The following is a 19873-nucleotide window of genomic DNA, read 5'->3' as shown; positions in this document are numbered from 1 at the left end:
CCCTATTCCTCAGCCATGATTGGCCCACTGGTGATTATTTTAATGTTACTGTTGATTGGCCCATGTGTAATTAATGAAATGATGTCCTTATTAAAAAAAAAAGGATCAGAGTTATAAAACTGATGATCCTATGCACCTGATATAACCCCATTTGTACTAAGGTAAACTAGTCAAGGATTTGACTAGGCTAAAAAAATAAGGGGAGGGGAGTGTTAAGGGGAGCAGGGAGTGTTAATGGGAGCAGGGACTGCACCATCCCAAAGGCCTAAGAGTTCCCTGCCCCATTTCGGCAGGTCAACAATGGTAAAGCAGCCCAGCCACCTTTGCCCATCTAGGGAGGGGCAACCTTGACCTCCCCACCCCCCATGAGGAGGGATATCCACTTGGGTGGGGGTGGGCCTGCTTTGTGTGGAGACCTGCCCAATTCACACGCCAACTCCAACTAAGGTGATAGGTAAATTCAAACACTAGGCTGTATCCCTATTGACTACCTGAGTGTGGCCGGAGCTGACTATGGTCCCTCTGTATATGTAATTATCCCATTGGCCACCTGTGTGCAGCCAGGTTCGACCGCATGGGATTTGCCCTTAAAAACCCAGTGTGAGAGCTGCTCGGGGTCACAGTGTCAGCTCCTGAGTCTGGACTGTGTCCCTGGCTGGTCAGTTCACCATCTACTTCCCCGATAAATTCACCTTTTTATATGAGAAAAAAAAAGACTAGACATAGAGCTTCCATATAACTCAGCAATCCCACTCCTGGACCTTTATCTGAATGTCCAGAAACAAGGACATGCTAAAGCTACTAGCACCATCATGTTTGTTGTAGTCTTATTTTCTATAGCTAAGATATCTAACCAACCCAGATGCTTCTCAGTAGACGAATGGATCAAGAAGATATGGTAATTATACACAATGGAATTCTATGCTGAAATCCATTTGTAAGGAAATGTAAAGATTTGGAAAAAATCATATTAAGTGAAGTAAGCCAGGCCCAAAGGAACATAGGCTGAATGGTTTCCCCTCATCTGTAATAATTAACATAGTCTAGGATTCTACTAGCAGGGGATAAAAATAGTTCAAAAGCCATATACATATGGCCATATAGGATGAGGCTAAGTGAAATGAACTACAGGATATGGAAACAAGAGGTTTAGCTTTGTGACTGCTATTCTTAATGTACTATGTGAAATTATTTCTCATTTTCCCCCTTATGGTTTATCTCCTGATTTTACTGGATCTGACTTTTGTACCTGTTGTATTGATATATACATTTGTTTGTTTATTTGAAATAGGGAAGGGAAGGGGAAAAACAAGATGATTGGGAGGGGGTGGGGGAAGAAAAGTAGGAGAAAAACATGGGAGGAGTATCAATGTTTAAGAAGTAATCTACCCACTAACTGGCTAATGTAACTGTAACCCCTCTATACATTACCTTAAAAATAAAATACAATAAAAAATGTACACCAGGAGCCAGGAGTTTGGCCTAGTGGTAGAGTACTTGCTTAGCATCCACGAAGATCTGGGTTCGATTCCTCAATATCACATGCATAGAAAAAAAGGCAGAAGTGGCTCTGTGACTCAAATGGTAGAGCTCTAGCCTTAAGAAAGCCCAAGGACAGTGCTTAGGCACTGAGTTCAATCCAGGACTGGCAAAAATTGTATGCCAGGATAGATAAATCATATTATTTTTAATTACTCATGCCACCATCTTGTAAAATATGAATATCAAATAATGAATCCATATTGGTATTATTGTAACAAATACCTAAGACAATCAATTTAATGGGAGAAAGGTTTAGCTTAGTTTATAGTTTCTATGTTTTAATCACAGGTCACTTAGACCAATTGTGTTTAGCTATGACAAGGCTTGATATCATGGTGGGGAATAGGTAGCAGAGTAAAAACATGCTGATCTCATGACTAGGATACAATAGATAAAGGGTTAGGTTACTTAATATTCCTTTCAAGGACTTCTTTCCCATTGGTTCTTCCTCTTAAAAGTTTACAACCTCATGGCAATCAAGCCTTTAACTACTGAGACTTTGGATAGTGGTGTAAATTCAAAATACAGCACACCAACATAGACATGTAAGTTTAGAAAGAGAAATTCTTTATAGGAAGTTGAGATTTAACCTAAAACTGTAAAGTTGTCTAATGACATATAAAGAAAATACTGAATGTAGCAGCTATCTGAACTTAAGATAATACTGCCAATATCATGTACTATACAGCTACAAAGTCAATACTTTGAAAGCTAAGAGAGGAGAATCCCAATTTTGAGGCCATTGTGTACCATAGCAAATATAAAGCCAGTCTGTACTTGATAGCAAGAACTTCTTTCAAATAAAAAATAATATGTATGACCACAACTAGACAATATAAACAAGACACATTTGAAATAAGATTTGGCTCTCCCAATTTGAAATAAGATTTTTAATTGAAATTGAGAAATACTAGGATAAGGGTGAACAAAGGCAGCAGTGATACTCACTAGACACAATGCTGAAAATGAACAAAACAATTTGTGGGGAGGGAGGATGGAGGAACCTGGGAGAAAAATAGAAGAGAAGTGGCAGTATTCAAAAAGAAATGTACTCATGAACGAACAAGCAATCAGGAAGAAAACTCCTTATGCAATAGCCTCAAAGAAAATAAAGTACCTAGGAATTAACTGAAAATGAAAGAAGCTTTATGATGAAAATTTTAAAATCCTGAAAAAGGAAATTAAAGCAGAACTGGAGAAATGGAAAAATCTCCCATGCTCCTGGATTGGAAGAATTAACATCGTGAAAATGGCAATCTTGCCAAGGGCTATCTACAAATTCAATGCAATACCCATCAATATCAATGGCATTCTTTAAAGAAATAGAAGAGGCAATCCAAAATTTCATATGGAATAATAAAAGACCCCACATACAAAAACAATTATTAGCAGAAAGAACAGCACAGGAGGAATTTCAATACTAAACTTAACACTGTATTACAGAGTTATAGTAACCAAAACAACTTGATAGTGGCATAAGAACAGGCCTGAGGACCAAGGAAATGGAAATAAAGACCCAGAAATCAATCCACAAACCTATGGCCACCTAATCTTTTATAAGGGATCCCAAAAAAAAATAGAATGGAAGAAAGACAGCCTCTTCAACAAGTGGTGCTGGCAGAACCGGTTAAGCACCTGCAGAAAAGTAAAGTAGGACCATTCTATGTCACCCTGCACCAGGATTAACCCCAAATGGATTGAAGACGTCGAGGTAAAAGCAGATAACCTGAAAACTAAATAAGAAGGAATAGGAAATAAACTAGACCTTCTTGGCACAGGTCGAAAATTTCTTAATAAATACCCAGAAACACAAAAAATCAAAGAAAGTCTGGACGAATGGGATGGCATTAAACTGCAGAGCTTCTGTATGGCAAAGGACATACCTAGCAAGTTAAATAGAAAGCCTACAGAGTACCAAGACATGTGAAAGGGTATCAATGTATGTGAATTAATGCACCTTCTATCTGGCAAATATCATGTAACCCTTTTACTAATTACAATTAAAAAAAAAGAAAGCCTACAGAGTGGGAGAAGATCTTCACTAACCATACAACAAAGACTTCATAAGTAAAATATATCTACAGGTAAAAAATTGAGTCACTGCAAAATAAATCTCCAAAGAAACAACTATCCCATTAAAACATGGGCCAAAGACTTAGTCTTCTCTGAAGAAGAAATAAGAATGGCCTATAGACACATGAAGAAATGCTCGACATCTCTGGCCATAAAAGAAATGCAAATCAAAACAATTCTAAGATTCCACCTCACTCCGGTTAGAATGGTCATGATCAAGAAATCTAACAACAGATGCTGGCCGGTTGTGGCCAGGAGGGATCAATGCTACACTGTTAGTGGGAGATAAGAGTCTCAGGTTTGAACCACAATCTTCAATCTCAGCCTCCTGAGTAGCCACGATTACAGGCATGGGCCACCATGCCTAGCTCTGACAGTAGTGATTTTTTTTTGTCATTCGGTGTAATTGAAATCTGGGCTTGGGCACTGTCCCAGAGCTTTTCAGCTCAAGTCTACTACCCTAACCCTGGAGCCAATGCCAATTCTAAATTCAAAAAAATTTTTTCATATATTTTTTATTGTAATTAATAGAAGGGTTACATGATATTTGCCAGATAGATGGTGCATTAATTCCCATACATTGATACCCTTTCACATGTCTTGGTCCCCATTTCCCCCCACCCCCAACCCTCATCTTGTTTTCCCCCATTCCCTATCCAATTTCAAATAACCATATACAAATATATCCGATATATCAGGTAACAAAGTGAGATACTGTAACAGTATGAGATAACCAAGGGACAGCAAAAGAGATGAGAAATAACATAGTACCTTAAGAACAACAATCATTCATTTTATGGCTTATGTTTCTATATCCTGGAGATCCTTTCATTTAGCGTTCTACTATATAGCCTTTTGTAGCAAGGTTTTGCTCTATTGCAAATCTGTGCTAGGAGAGCCCAAGATTTCTACTGATTATGACAAATGAGGGAAACCATTGAGCCTAAGTTCCTTTGAGTCTGGCTTACTTCACTTAATATGATCTTTGCTAAGTCTTTCCATTTCCTAACAAATGGGGCAATGTCATTCTTTCTGACAGCAGCATAGAATTCCATTATTTACAAATACCACATCTTGTTGATCCACTCATCAACTGAGGGACATCTGGGTTGGTTCCATATCTTTGCTATGGTAAATAGTGTTGCAATGCCAAACTTTAGAAAAATACAGGAAAAGATTCAAGTTAAAAATATATCCCTGTGGTACTAAACATAGAGCTCCCCTATGACCCAGCAATTCCACTACTTGGCATTTACCCAATCATCCAGACAGAAGGACATACTAAATCCACTAGCACAATGATGTTCATTGCAGCACTATTTCCCATAGTGAAGATATGGAACCAACCCAGATGCCCCTCAGTTGATGAGTGGATCAACAAGATTTGGTATTTATTCACAATGGAATTCTATGCTGCTGTCAGAAAGAACAACATCATCCCATTTGTAAGGAAATGGAAAGACCTGGAAAAAATCATATTAAGTTACGTAATCCAGACTGAAAGGAACATAGGCTCAATGGTTTCCCTCATTTGTCATAATTAGCACAAACCTTAGACTCTTCTAGCAGAGGATTACAATAGCTCAAAATCAAGATACAAAATTCCATATAGGATGAGGCTAAATGATTGGACCTCCAGGGTATGGAAACAAAACCTATATAATGTGTTATTGTTGTTCTTAATATACTATGTTATTTCTCATCTCTTTTGTTGTCCCTTGGTTATTTTCATAGTGTTACAGAATCTTACCTTCTTATCTGATATATTGTATATAGGTTTATTTGTTTATTTGAAATAGGAAAGGGAAGGAGGGAAAACAAGGTGAGGGGAGGGGATAGGGAGAGAAAAATGGGGACAAAAGCATGAGAAGGGCTATCAATGTATGTAATGTAATGCACCTTCTATCTGGCAAATATAACTATAACCCTTTTATTAATTACATTAATAAAAGAAAAAGAAATGTACTCATGACCTGGCTTATGTAAATGTAACTCCTCCGTATATCACTTTTACAATAATAAAATATATTTAAAATTGATTTTTCTTAGAAAAGCATAAGTGACGACAATTTAGATTTAGACTTATTTGTCATTCAACATCTAAAAAAAGGAATATACTATTTTTTCTGGCACTAGAAACACTACAATTAAACCCTACTAGATGAGATGTAATTGCCTTATAATGAGAAATTAAGAAACAAAACACAGACATTACCTGTGTAATTGTAGGTAAATAAAACTGTATGTATAATATTTACTTGTTCTACACAATTATTCTCTTTGGTAGAATTATTTGCATTCATCAATGTGCCTTTATTTGATGCTAATAAAATTTCAAGGACTTTCCTCATTCTCTAAAAAATTATGGTGACACATACTGAAGTTGAAGTTTGATATTGAAGGCAGAGGAGTAAAAATAGCTGTTGTAGAAATAAATCAAGTAGTCAATTTATCACTTAAACAAGGAACAACTCTTTATCAAAATAGCTTTATCACAATTGATTCACCTTTGGAAGAAAGCAGTATTCTATTTCTAGCTTGTAATAGCACATTTGAAAAGCAGACAATTTTGATATGCTTCCATCTGATATGAGATAAATTTGAAACCTTACTAAGGCATTACACACTGCTGAAGGCATTCAGATAAGGAGATATGATACTGAAATTAAAATTTAATTTAAACACAAAGGTGGACATTCAAAAGTAAATTTGACAGCATGGTGTTTTCTATGTAATGACTGTGGCTTCTTCAATTTTATCTTTACAAAATGGTTGTTACCCAATAGGAATTTATAACCTAATAGCCACATATTTATTTATAAATACTGATGATAATGATAAGCACATACAACGACTGCAAGTGGCACATTACAAACACATTTATAAATAAGTATAGATATAAAACAGGCATACAGATATGTGTCTAGGAATGCCGGATGTGTATAGTGTAAATATTTGGTCTTTGTAGGAAGAGTGCAAGTATATTTTAGTAAAATTAGACTCAATATTTTACACAGCAACAAGAAAATTTAGAAAAGGAAAAACACCAATGAAAAACAATATCTTGTCTATTTTTTATATTGTAAGGTATTATTCTATGTATGTGATAACATATCTCCAGACTTTTTCAAATTATCAAATTAAGGATATTTTATTTTAATACATAGACTAATCATGCACTTATTAAGTAACTTTATTAAGATCTATGTAACACACCTCGATCTGTTCTAGATATTGGAGAACAACTTAAAATATCATTATTTTTTTGGTTCTTTGACATTGAAAGAGCCAGGAAAACAGTTAACCAAAGGTGAATCAACTATGTGATATTAGAAAATTATAAATGATCTACAAAGCACTTAAAAAGTCAGATGATGCTTGAAATTTAACTTTAGCTATCAGGAAAATTCTAACAAGGTATAAATTAAGCTAGATATCACTGAAGGTGGCATAAAGAGCAGCACTAACTACAAAAATCTTTAGAACTATACATTTATTGAGAAGGAACTTTTAAATGAGAAACTGTAGCTTAAGGAATTTATATTTTTTTCCTGGGTAAGCCTATTCCAGTAATAGCAAAAGAATAGTCACATGCACTGGAAATATTCCATGTGAAAGTAACTGACTTATGAAATTTTAGAGAGATGAGACTATCTATTAGGATAGTTCAGGAACTCCAAAGCAATTCCATTCAAGTCTTAATGTACAACTAAGCCTTTTAAAGTGTAGTTTAATTACAAATTTCAATTAAGAAAATTTGCAATGAGGATGGAAATTGTATATTTTCATCCACCTTCTAGGAGATGATGACAATGTTCATTTATAGACCATGCTTTTATTATTGAATATCCAGAGTAATAAATCTATCTGTGGTTATAACAACAAATACAGTCTCATAAATTTTGTTTCATTTGTGTCAGTACTAAGGCTTGAATTCAGGACCTGGGCACTTTCTTTTAGCCTTTTCACTCAAGGCTGGCACTCTACCACAATAGCCACAGCTCCACTTTCAGCTTTTGAGTAGTTAATTAGATAAAAAGTCTCATGAACTTTCCTGACTGGAATGGTTCTGAATCTTGATCCTCAAACCTCAGCTTCTGAAGTGGTAGGTATGTTTTGATTTGCGACCAACTGCTACCCACAGCAAATTGTAATCTGTCTAAAAGAGCTCATTCCACTTCTATAAATTTGCTTATTTTGATACAGTACTGAAAACATTGTAACTCCAAAAAACCCAGTAATCTTACCTATCTTACCTTTTTCTGCATTAATGTTTTTGGATTTGTTTAATGTGCTAACACACGAAAGTTGCTGATGTGATTCTTTTCACCCTGACCACCTGCATACCATAATTTTAGGAAAAATGGTGAAATAAGTCCCTATGGAAAATCATTTTTCTATTTTAATTCATCAATTATCCATTGAGTTCAAGAAGCTTTCTATCACTTTTTGAAAGAAATTTCAGACTCCAAATGTATGGGCTTCCAAAATTTGTCAGTGGAGAACAAGGGGATTTCAATTAAATAGGCTAAAATAGCTCTGAATGTTGTACTATATTTAGGATTATAGTGTTTTATCCCACTGGCATGTCTTCAATTATTCCATTTCCTTCTTGAATATATCAGAAGGAAACAAGATTAAGAGAAGTATGCTCATTGAAGTTGAATAAAAGGACCAGATCCAATGGCTTCGGATAAAAGCTAGCTATCTTCAGAACAGAGTAAGGTATGTCTAACATAAATATAAATACCTAAGGTAATTTACTTGTGACACAGAGGTTTTAATCCTTCACTAAGATCATCATTTAGTTTTTCAAAATTGATAGTTTAAAATGACTATTTATCATGCATAGGTTGGAGCTCAGCACACGCAAAAGTCAGAAAGAATTCATCTCAATGAAATAAACTGGACACGGTGGTCAATCCTATAATCCCAGGTAGACAGGAGTAGTGGGTAGAAGGACTGTGGATTGAAATAGGCCTCATGCAAAAAAGAAATGCAATGCCTTATTGGAGAAACAAAGCAAAAAGGACTAAGGTGTGGCTCATCTAGAAGAGCACTTGCAAAGCAAGCCAAAGCCACGAGGTTATAACCACAATATTACAAAAAAAATTAAAGAAACAAATAATATTCCTAAAATCAAACTATATTTTAAAGAATGGACATAGTGCCAGCAGCCCATGGCTATTCCTGTAATCCTTGCTACTCAGGAAGATGAGATCTTAAGATTGCAGTTCAGGGTCAGCCTGGCCACTAAAGTCCATGAGACTCTTATCTCCTATTAATCACTAGAAAACTGGAAGTGACTCTGTGGGTCAAAGTGTTAGAAAGCCAGGCTTAATCTGAAGAGGTCAGGGACAGAACCCAGTCCTAGAGTTCAAGCCCTACAAATGAGAAAACAAAAAGACAACAAAATGGACATAGGTTGAGAATTTTGAACCTGAGTGCTCAACATGTGGAAATGAATTTTAAACAAAAAAAGAATTACATAAATGCTTAAAAGCAGAGAACTTTGGTATAATCATAAAACAAAATTCTAGGCAGGTTTTAAAATAAAATATGATAGATACATATTTATTGATGACAAATATTAATTCTATACCTTATGGGAAGGAATCATGCTTTAAAATTCTATACATTCTGCAATTTTATTTTAACTAATAATTATGTTTAATAGACATGAGTATTGTGCATATTCTGTGATAGACACATTCTAAGACCTTTAGAAAGTGTAGGTCTAAGTGAGTACATACCTTCCCAACAACAGTAAGATTGGTGATTGCCAATATTCTAGCCATAAGTTTAAGGAGCATGGAGATTATACCAATTAGCTTTATCACACTGTTGGGAAGGGGAAGTAAGGAAGAAGATGCTGGAATTTGAATCTGAAAAAATTGGTTCCAAAACCTTGGTCTTCATTCCATGCTGCCACTGCTAAAAGTTTAATTTCACATGTTTACATATATTGAATTGAAAGATGCCTTGAAAATTATATTCTAAGTTCATAGTGTTAAATGATATATGGAAGAAACAAGGATGGTTGTCTTGAGAATATTGTTGTTTATGAGTATTTCTAATTGTTCCATCATGTATTACTTGTATAGTAGGGAAATTAAAAATGCTTTCCAAATACAAAATGAATGTTAGATGAGCTCTTGGTTTATGTTTTTAAAGGGAAGTACATACATATAACATGCTTTGTTTTCTCCTCTCTTCTACTTTTCTCTTTTTTTTTTTTTGCCAGTCCTGGGCTTGAGCTCAGGGCCTGAGCGCTGTCCTTGGACTTTCTCAAGGCTAGAGCTCTACCAATTGAGCCTCAGCACTACTTCTGGCTTTTTTCTATGTATGTGGTACCGAGGAATCGAACCCGGGTCTTCGTGCATGCTAGGCAAGCACTTTAACCACTAGGCCAAACTCCTGGCCCATCTACTTTTCTCTTGATTAGTCCTTTGTCTCAGGATGTCAGGCCTTTCTGAGTTATATTTGCTTGCAGTAGCAGAGGTCATGATGTCACAATAGCTAGTATGTTGTGACTTAGTTATCTATTGTAAACAGGCTTCTCGCATCACTACTTTGAAATAGTGATTAGTTCCTGTGAGGTAGGCTGAAGGAACAACCAGTTCAGCTAACAGCTCTGCCTAGAAAGCATTCCTTCCTCTCTCATGTGAAGATTGTGGCAGAAATAGATTGACCACTCTTTACAGACATCACATCTACCCAAAGTACTCCAGATAATTTCCAGTAATCACCTTGGAAGTAGGCTATAGGCGTCTTAAAGGATCTTGAGTGGAATCTTCAGACTGTTAATTCTATGTCAGCAGGCAGGCAACTGGCGTTGGCTTTCTTAGCTTAAAATGTCCCTAGTGAGTCCATCCTCAAATGTGACTGCCAAATATCTCTCATACAGGAGATGGGTACATTGTCAATTCTTCCGACTATGAGATTTTATTGCAATTTTTAAAATGCCTGAAGGAATTTTTTTTGCCTAAGTGAATGAATTTTGAAAGAAGTGGCTACATTTCCTTCAATTAAATTTAGTGGCTAAATTTATCATATTGATATAATTAATGCAAAAAGAATTGGCATAGGCCTCCCATTTGTCAATATATCCTATTCTAGACTAAGCTGCAAAGGTTATCATTAATTGACAAAAAAACTTTTTTTTACTGAGTTACTAAAGATGTATTCATTCTAGCCAAATGAAGCAGATCGTATGAAAACAAATAAAAATGTTGGCTGGTTTCTGAATATTTTAGCTTGTTATCTATCATCAAGTGTCTAATAACTCAACATTGCTAAAATTCAAAAGAGAATTGTGTATAAAATAGATGGAGCCTCTAAGTAAAATTTGAGTGAGGGACATATGTTATTAACATTTGCTTTTGCAATTGAGAAAGCTAGTAGAACAAGTAAAAACTATTTTCAGGATTAAAAATGGACTTTTCATTTGGACATAAAAAGATGTCATGAAAGTATATGTAATAGCACATTATTATGTTAATGACATTGGCTATTATGTACTGTTTAAGAAATTGAGTTATAAAATGAATTTCGTTAAAGGAGGAAGGAAATGAAATAAAGTATCAAACTTTTAATAGATGTGTGGAAATTATGAGATTGCAACTGAATTTTTAACACTAACTTTATGTTTACTTTTGTACATATCATATGGATTATCTTTATTTAAAAGACTTCACATCTACCTACTGATATAGATGGGTTTGGGAAAGGTGGAATTTTAATCATACATGTTATTATTGTTGGAGTTAGTGGAAATTCTATTAAAGGCAAAATTTTCAAAATAAAGATTAGCATATTTTTATGCCTATAATGGTACTTAACTACAGTGCCTCATTTTCTTACTTGGCTTTTTTTGCTCCAGGATGCCACTCTACCACTTGAACTGCTTCTCCAATTCTTTCTTTTTGCTGGTCAACTGGAAGAAAGCGTCTCATGTATTTTTCTGTCTGCACTGTCTTTGAACCATGATCCTCAGATCTTGTCCTTCTGAGAAGTTAGGATTATGGGCATGAATCACCACATCAGGCTTATGTTTGCATTTCTTGTGAGTGTACAATTATCATTATAAAATTTTTGTTTCAGGCTGTGAATATATCTAAAGTGTTGAGCTACATTATCTTAGCATGTTCAAGGACCTGGGTTCAATTCACAGAACCACAAAACTTGCACATCTCTGAATACTAGTGAGTTCTCATAGTAGTATTAACAGCTTGTATTTTCTGTAAACTGATATTTTGTTTGCCAAAACTCTTTATGTGGTTTGTATAAAAATTGTTTCTAAATATAATTTCCCCATTCTGCCATTTATTCTTAAATTTAGTTTGTACTGTCTTTTCTTGATACACTAGATTTTCAACACTGATCATGACTGCAGTCAAGTTGCAAGGGATTTCATACCATCTGTAAATCTTACTAACCCTGAATGAGTTACATAACTTCTAAGTATCTCAATTTCCTCGTCTATAAAATGAGGATAATAGCAGTGCACTTACAGCATTTTGGTTGTTGTGCTGATATATGGAGTACTTAGGAAAAGTGTTGGCATACGGGTGCATTAAAGAGGTGTTCGGTATTATTATCACTGTTTTCTTAATCAGTTCTGCAATCTCTGCATATTACAAGGGTTAGTTTCATGTCATCTGACATTGGGAGATTTGAAAGATAGAGTAAGCTTATGAAGATACAGTTGACAAGGGGCAGAAATATTGGTGTCAAACAAGTGATTATCCTAATAACATTAGCTTTCCCTATTCTCTCCCTCTGAAGTTCACAATCTGACATATATTCATTATTAGAAGAGATTAATCAGATTAATTGTAGATTTTTTCAAGTGAATTTAAAACATAGTCACAGTAAGTTTTCAAAAGACAACTCTATGATATGTAGGCACCCATTATCAGATGTCTACTGAAGAAAATGTTTTGTTATTTTTTTTGCCAGTCCTGGGCTTGAGCTCAGGGCCTGAGCACTGTCCTTGGATTTTCTCAAGGCTAGAGCTCTACCACTTGAGCCTCAGCACCACTTCTGGCTTTTTTCTATGTATGTGGTACCGAGGAATTGAACCCGGGTCTTCATGCATGCTGGGCAAGCACTTTAACCACTAGGCCAAACTCCCAGCCCCCTGAAGAAAAAAGTTTAATGTAAGTTATTTAAGTATAAAAACACTTCAATATATATGATGATTTATTACAGTAAACACGATTACTGATAGGACTGTAATACAACTAAAGCATAAATAATTATTTTGCCTCATAGTATCATACTCACTGAAAAAATCAAATGAAGAATATGTTCATATGCTTATAAGAACACATATGGGACTTAATCTAAAATGTACATTTTCAAATAATGTCAACACTTTAATAAAAAAAGACATTATGTAATGTTTTATGATTTAAAGAGTTTCAGTTCAGAGAGAACATTAATGGTATTAAATTCACTCATGCTTTTCTATCATATTTAAACAGGAGGATTTTAGTGAAAGAAATAATTTTTTCCATGTCTTATCTACAGGCTCACAGGGAGAAAGCTATGGCAAAACCTAATTGTATTCACAGTAAAGTGGCACAGATGTGAAATTTTCATTAAAACAATTGTTCATATCATTATATGCTAGTTTACACATAGATGCTAAAAGGCAGGACTATCTCAAGTTATATTTGTATTTGGGTACTAATAAGCATACAAAATGCTTGTTTCAAGTAGGCATCTATTCAAAAATAAGGTTGATGACAAATGAATGATCAACTTAAATTTAAAGGGTAATGTTCTTCAAGATCCCCAGAGTGCAGAATGAATAACCAAGAGTAAAATAAGCATAAACAACTAAATATAAAAATCTGAAGGCAGAAGCATAGTAGGATATGCCTGTGGAAGAAGGATAAGGAAGGAGGACTAAGATTTAAAGGCCAGCCTGGGTTGAATAGTGAAAGTCCCTGTTAGAAAAATAAAGGATTTTTTCTTATTTTCTCATGGCTAGCACTCCACCATTTGAGCTGCAACTCCACCTCCAACTTTTAGGTGTTTAATTGGAGATAAGAGTCATACCATGTCATAAGAAAGGGTATCAATGTTTGTGAAGTTATGCACCTTCTATCTGGTGAATATAATGTAACCCTTCTATTAATCACACTAAAAAAAGACTAAAAAAAGAGTCATACAGACTTTCCTGCTTTGGCTGGCTCTGAATGATTATCCTCAAATCTTAGCCTCCTTAGTAGCTAGGATTACAGTTTTGATTCACTGACTCCCAATAGGATGCTTTTCTTTATAGATAAAGTAAGAAGTAAAGAATAAATTGATATTTATATAATAATTAGATATTAAAGAACTACACTGTGTCAAAGTAGTAACAAATTCTAAAATTATAAAGATAAACAGAGATTTCTTTCTCATAAAATAGGTCATGCAAGCTGGAGAGATAACTCTTTATCAATATCACTTCTCCTAATCCTATTAGCCCTCCTTTAATATTTCCTCCTCTGTTTCCTCAACTTTCATCCCCTTTACTCTCTATCACCTATCTATTCTTTGCTACCTGTCAAAACAATTATCTGCTCATTTAATTCTTAACAGTGTATGTAGATGCTGGTCATTAAGTAGTATACTCTAGGTTACCCATTGAATAAGCATAAGAACTGAAAATTCAGCCAGAGAATTCTGGTTCTAGTGAAAATATCATTTTCATTTGTAATTTTGGAGACTGACTTGTACATGTCTATGAGGATATCAGCATATACACACTTACCCTTCTATGTACTCAACATTACGGAGAATACAAAGAATGGACTTGATTCTAATTGTCTGTTGTTCTTGAAAATTGCCTTGAACATATCAGTCCATGTTATAAATATCTAATAAAGAACAAACATTCAATCACCTTCCCTGTGTTCAGAATAGATTACCTGATACAAAGTTTGTCCTTTCTCAAACCTTCCCTCAAGCAAAGGATGCAGTCAAGTGCAAGGATTTCAAGGTGCGTGTAATATTATTAGAGGGAATGAGGTGTTAAAACTTCAGGAAAAGATAGCTATTTTCCATCCATAGTAAAGCCTTGATATGTCAAAAATAAAACTTAAGTAATCTTTGGATTTATGAAATATAGATTTTATATTATATACTCAAAATGTTCTTCATACCAAAAGGCAAAGCAAGCCATTCAAGGTGAAACAGACATTATTGAAACAAAAAAGCCAAGGAAAATATGCAATTAATGTACAATTATAAACCAAGATAAATGTTGTACAGGCTCATATTATATTATGGATTCATTATCCAACTGACCTAGGCAGAGAAAATCATCTTTTAGATAAATCTGGATGATGATGGAATAGAAATAAACCAGGAAAATAGCTTATGTACATGGGAGAAAGGAAAAATAGGGATATAGGTTTAGAAACACCTTCTAGAAAATGTTGGAGTGGTAAAAGAAGTCAAAGAGATACAAAAGGAACAGATTTTTTTTAAAAAGTCAATTTCCAGCTTCTAGATGACATTATTATGAGAAAGTAAATGTTTGGGTTTTAAGCCATTTGATCTTTGGCATATTGTTATGGAAACAATAGAAATATAATAGCAATGAAAATAGACTAGGTATAGATTTTGGCCTCTACATGTAAAGGAATGAAAACTGTATGAATATGTGAGTGTGTGTGCTACAGCAGGTATATGCATATGTGTCCATGTGTATATCTCTGTGTTGGAAAGGTTCTTTTTTCTTTAACAGGCTTGTGGCTTGAACTCAGGACCCAGGCACTATCCTTGAACTTTTTCAAGGCTAGTGTTCTACCACATGAGCCATAAAACTGCATCTAGCCTTTTCTGTGTATGTAGTGCAGAGGAATTGAACATGGGGCTTCGTGCATGCTGGGCAAGAACTCTACCGTTGGGCTATGCTCCCAGCCTCTAGAAAGCTTTTAATGCACTTAGATCTAAGTTTTGAAAAATATATGTCCAAAGAGTAATAAACAAGATACAGGATGTCAAACAATATAAGTCTTCTAGGGTATCTGTGTGTGTGTGTGTGTGTGTGTGTGTGTGTGTGTGTGTGTGTGTAATAGAATAGAAAAGTTTATTAGGAAACAAACACACTTTCAATGTATTAAAAGCAGACAATGTCTAGGGAACAAATAACAATGGTTTTTACCCCTATATAAATGTTTATTGATATGGGAAAGGCCTAGAAATTAGGGTGATACCTAGGAACAGTCCATGTGGTAGGGTATCTTTTAACATGGTTTAAAAATGATGGAAAAGGACAGGTTATATTAACTATAACTATCAACTCTTTTATTTTTTTTCCTTTTAACATTAATGGGTGGTTTATCATAAGGATATGGCTCTACTAAGCTGAAATTAAAACCCTCAGCTCTATTATGAATTTCAGTAATTAAAGAGTATATGAAAGCTACCAATAAAAGACCTCAGAGACTTATGACATTTCTTTAGCAAGATGATGATGCTGATGACATAATTTATTAACAGGAGGTTTACTCTTTCAGATGACTAAATTAGCAACAGGAGAAAGTCCTACATAGCTACAGCTCCCTAAGCAGATGGGTAAATGGGAGAAAAGGAAGGAGAGTGTAACTGGTTATAAAGAAATGTACTCATTACGTTATGTAACTATAACACCCTGTTCAACAAATTTAGAGTAAAGAGGGTTTATTTTTAGTTTTGTTTTTGTATTTTTGTGGGCCATTGGGCCTGAACTTGGCCTGAGCACTCTTCCTGAGCTCTTCAGCTCAAGGGTACCACCCTACCCCTGGGCCTGGATGTTCTTTCAGTAAAGATTTTATAAAAAGAGAATATTATAAAATGAAAGATTGAGTTGCTTGCATCCTAGTTATTCAGAGTGATTGTGGATTCGAATCTAGCCTACACAAAGTTAGATATGCTCTATCTCAACACAAATAAAACATAAAACAAAGTGTCTGGCTTGTTATGGCTCAACTGTTAGGGTATTTGCCTAGTATATGGAAAGCCCTGGGTTCAATCCACAGTACTGTTTGCCTAGTATACGGAAAGCCCTGGGTTCAATCCACAGTACTGTTGAAAAATAAAAATAAAAATGAATGAAGCCACTGTTTGTTTTCACTGATCAAAAAACAAGCATTGTAGAAAGAATTGAATTGAGAGATGTTATATAGCTTCTAATGAATATCAAATAAGGTACCCCTTTCAATAAATAAAGGCTATGTTGAAGGGGTTCTACTAAGATCTCAAGAGAGAATAGAAGTTACGTGGTCCCATGACAACTCCTGGCAGTTGCATTATGCTGTGTCAAGATTTGAACTATATTTTGAGTGGAGTTTGAAATGTTCCTGGATTGGAAGAATCAACATCGTGAAAATGGCAATCTTGCCAAGGACTATCTACAAATTCAATGCAATACCCATCAATATCCCAATGGCATTCTTTAAAGAAATAGAAGAGGCAATCCAAAATTTCATATGGAATAATAAAAGACCCCGTATAGCTAAAACAATTCTTAGCAGAACAGCACAGGAGGAATTTCAATACCAAACTTTAGACTCTATTACAGAGCTATAGTAACAAAAACAGCTTGGTACTAGCACAAAAACAGGTCTGAAGACCAATTGAATAGAACTGAGTACCCAGATATTAACCTACACAGACCTATCGCTACCTAATCTTTGATAAGTGAGCCGAAAAGTAGAATGGAAGAAAGACAGCCTCTTCAACAAGTGGTGCTGGCCGAACTGGCTAAACACCTGCATAAAACTAAAGTTGGATCCTTCTTTGACATCCATATCAGGATTAATTCCAAATGGATCTAAGACCTCCAGGTAAAAGCAGATACACTGAAAACATTACAAGAAGGAATAGGAGGTACACTAAGTCTCCTTGGTACAGGTCAAAACTTTCTTAATAAGGACCTAGAAACACAACAAATCGGAGAAAGTCTGGATAAGTGGGACTGTGTTAAACTGCAGAGCTTCTGTATACCAAAGGACATAGCCAGCAAATTAACTAGAAAGCCTACACAGTCAGAGAAGATCTTCACTAACCATAAAACAGACAAAGGCCTCATACCTAAAATATATTAACAGTTCAAAAAATTGAATCAAGGGCTGGGAGTTTGGCCTAGTGGGAGAGTGCTTGCCTAGCATGCATGAAGACCTGGGTTCAATTCCACAGTACTACATACATAGAAAAAAAAGCCAGAAATGGTGCTGTGGCTCCGGTGGTAGTGCTCTAGCCTTGAGAAAGCGCAAGTACACTGTTCAGGTCTGAGGACTCAATATTTGCATAGCCAATGCTATGGACATGGTATTGGAAATACAAACACAACTACATAGACATAAAAACCTATGACTCTACAGACATAATGTTTTATTACATAAATTAATATGTATCTATGATATACAAATTAGGCTAAGGGTTCTAAAACCTAAGTGCCAGTGATTATAGAGATTCGCTTCTTGAACACTCGTTTGTTAAACATGCCATTTGTAATATGATGTAAAAATCAATGATAATAAATTCTTTAATAAAAAAAGAATCAGAAACAAAAAAAATTGAATCGCTCAAAAACAAATCTCCAAAGAAACAACCATCCCATTAAAAAAATGGGCCAAAGTCTTAAAGAGAGTCTTCTCTGAAGAAGAAATAAAAATGGCCTATGAACACATGAAGAAATGCTCGACATCTTTGGCCATAAAAGAAATGCAAATCAAAACAAATCTAAGATTCCATCTCACTCCAGTTAGAATGGCCAGGATCAAGAAATCTAATAACAACAGATGCAGGAGGAGATGTGGCCAGGAGGGATCACTACTACATTGTTGGTGGGAGTGAAAACTCAATCAACCACTATGGAAAGCAGTATGGCAGTTCCTCAAAAGAATAAACATAGAGCTCCTCTATGACTCAGCAATTCCACTACTTGGCATTTACCCAATCGTCCAGACATAAGGACATACTAAATCCACTAGCACAACGATGTTCATTGCAGCACTATTTACCCTAGTGAAGATATGGAACCAACCCAGATGCCCCTCAGTTTATGAGTGGATCAACAAGATGTGGTATTTATACACAATGGAATTCTATGCTGCTGTCAGAAAGAATGACATTGCCCCATTTGTAAGGAAATGGAAAGACTTAGAAAAAATCATATTAAGTGACGTAATCCAGACTGAAAGGAACATAGGCTCAATGGTTTCCCTCATTTGTCATAATCAATAGAAACCTTGGGCTCTCCTAGCAGAGATTCACAATAAAACAAAACCTAGATACATAAGGTCATATAATATGCACTAAATGAAAGGACCTCCTGGATATAGAAACAAAAGCCATATAATGAGTGATTGTTGTCCTTAATGTACTATGTTATCTCTCATCTCTTTTGCCATCCCTTGGTTATCTCATATCATTACAGTATTTCACCTTGTTATCTGATATATTGTATATATGTTTATTTGGTTATTTGAAATCAGATAGGAATGGGGGGAGGAAACAAGATGAGGGGCGGGGGTGTGGGGAGGGATATGGGGACCAAGACATGAGAAAGGGTATCACTGTATGTGAAGTAATGCACCTTCCCTCTGGTGAATATAATGTGTGCGTGTGTGTCTGTGTGTGTCTGTGTGTGTACATAGCTGTCTTGGATTTCCTTAATATGGATGGTGCATTGACCTGTATAACTGAGCTTCATCAGCACTGACTGGTTCACTTAGTTCACCAGGCAAAATTAAATTGATGACACTGCACATTATATGGTTTATTAAACAAACAGATTTGCCATTTTACAAAACTGCTAAGATATAACCTCACATTCTTAAGCAGAATATGGATATGAAATGCTTTTGATCTAATTCAGCAGGATCCACCCACCAACAACATTTGTGGATTCATGCAGGTAGAGAGGAAGGGAAAATTCAACCAAATTCTAGAGAGAAAAAAAGTAAACTACATGTCCTCTAACCACAGGGGCATGATTGAGATGTGGAAAAGGTTGATGGCAGATACTGCTATCTCTGTAGACAGATTTTCACCTATCTTTTATTTCCTTTCCCTACCTTTCCTGAGAAGATGCCAATGCTATATGGCTTACAAAAGATGTTCCTATTTAGGGGTACGAAGTAGCAAGAAAAGTGATTTTGTGCATCTCTCCTTGAATCCCTCATGAAAGCTTAGGAAAATCTATTTAAGCTGAGCAATTTGTGTCAAGAAAATTATGAGAGAAAATTTGAGATACTGGAACTTTGTTGAA

General features: G+C 35.3%; 1 protein-coding gene across 1 annotated transcript in view; it reads right to left on the bottom strand.

The window, feature by feature from the left end:
- The window catches only part of Il1rapl1 (interleukin 1 receptor accessory protein like 1), a 1176498-nt gene that overhangs the window by 417963 nt on the left and 738662 nt on the right, over positions 1-19873 (bottom strand). The gene's annotated exons all lie outside the window — the stretch shown is intronic.

Source organism: Megascapheus bottae, chromosome X (assembly GCF_031878675.1).
Source record: "Megascapheus bottae isolate mThoBot1 chromosome X, mThoBot2.hap1, whole genome shotgun sequence".
Taxonomy (NCBI): Eukaryota; Metazoa; Chordata; class Mammalia; order Rodentia; family Geomyidae; genus Megascapheus; species Megascapheus bottae.
Note: the sequence above shows the minus strand (reverse complement) of the source record. Positions and strands in the feature narration are given on the sequence as shown.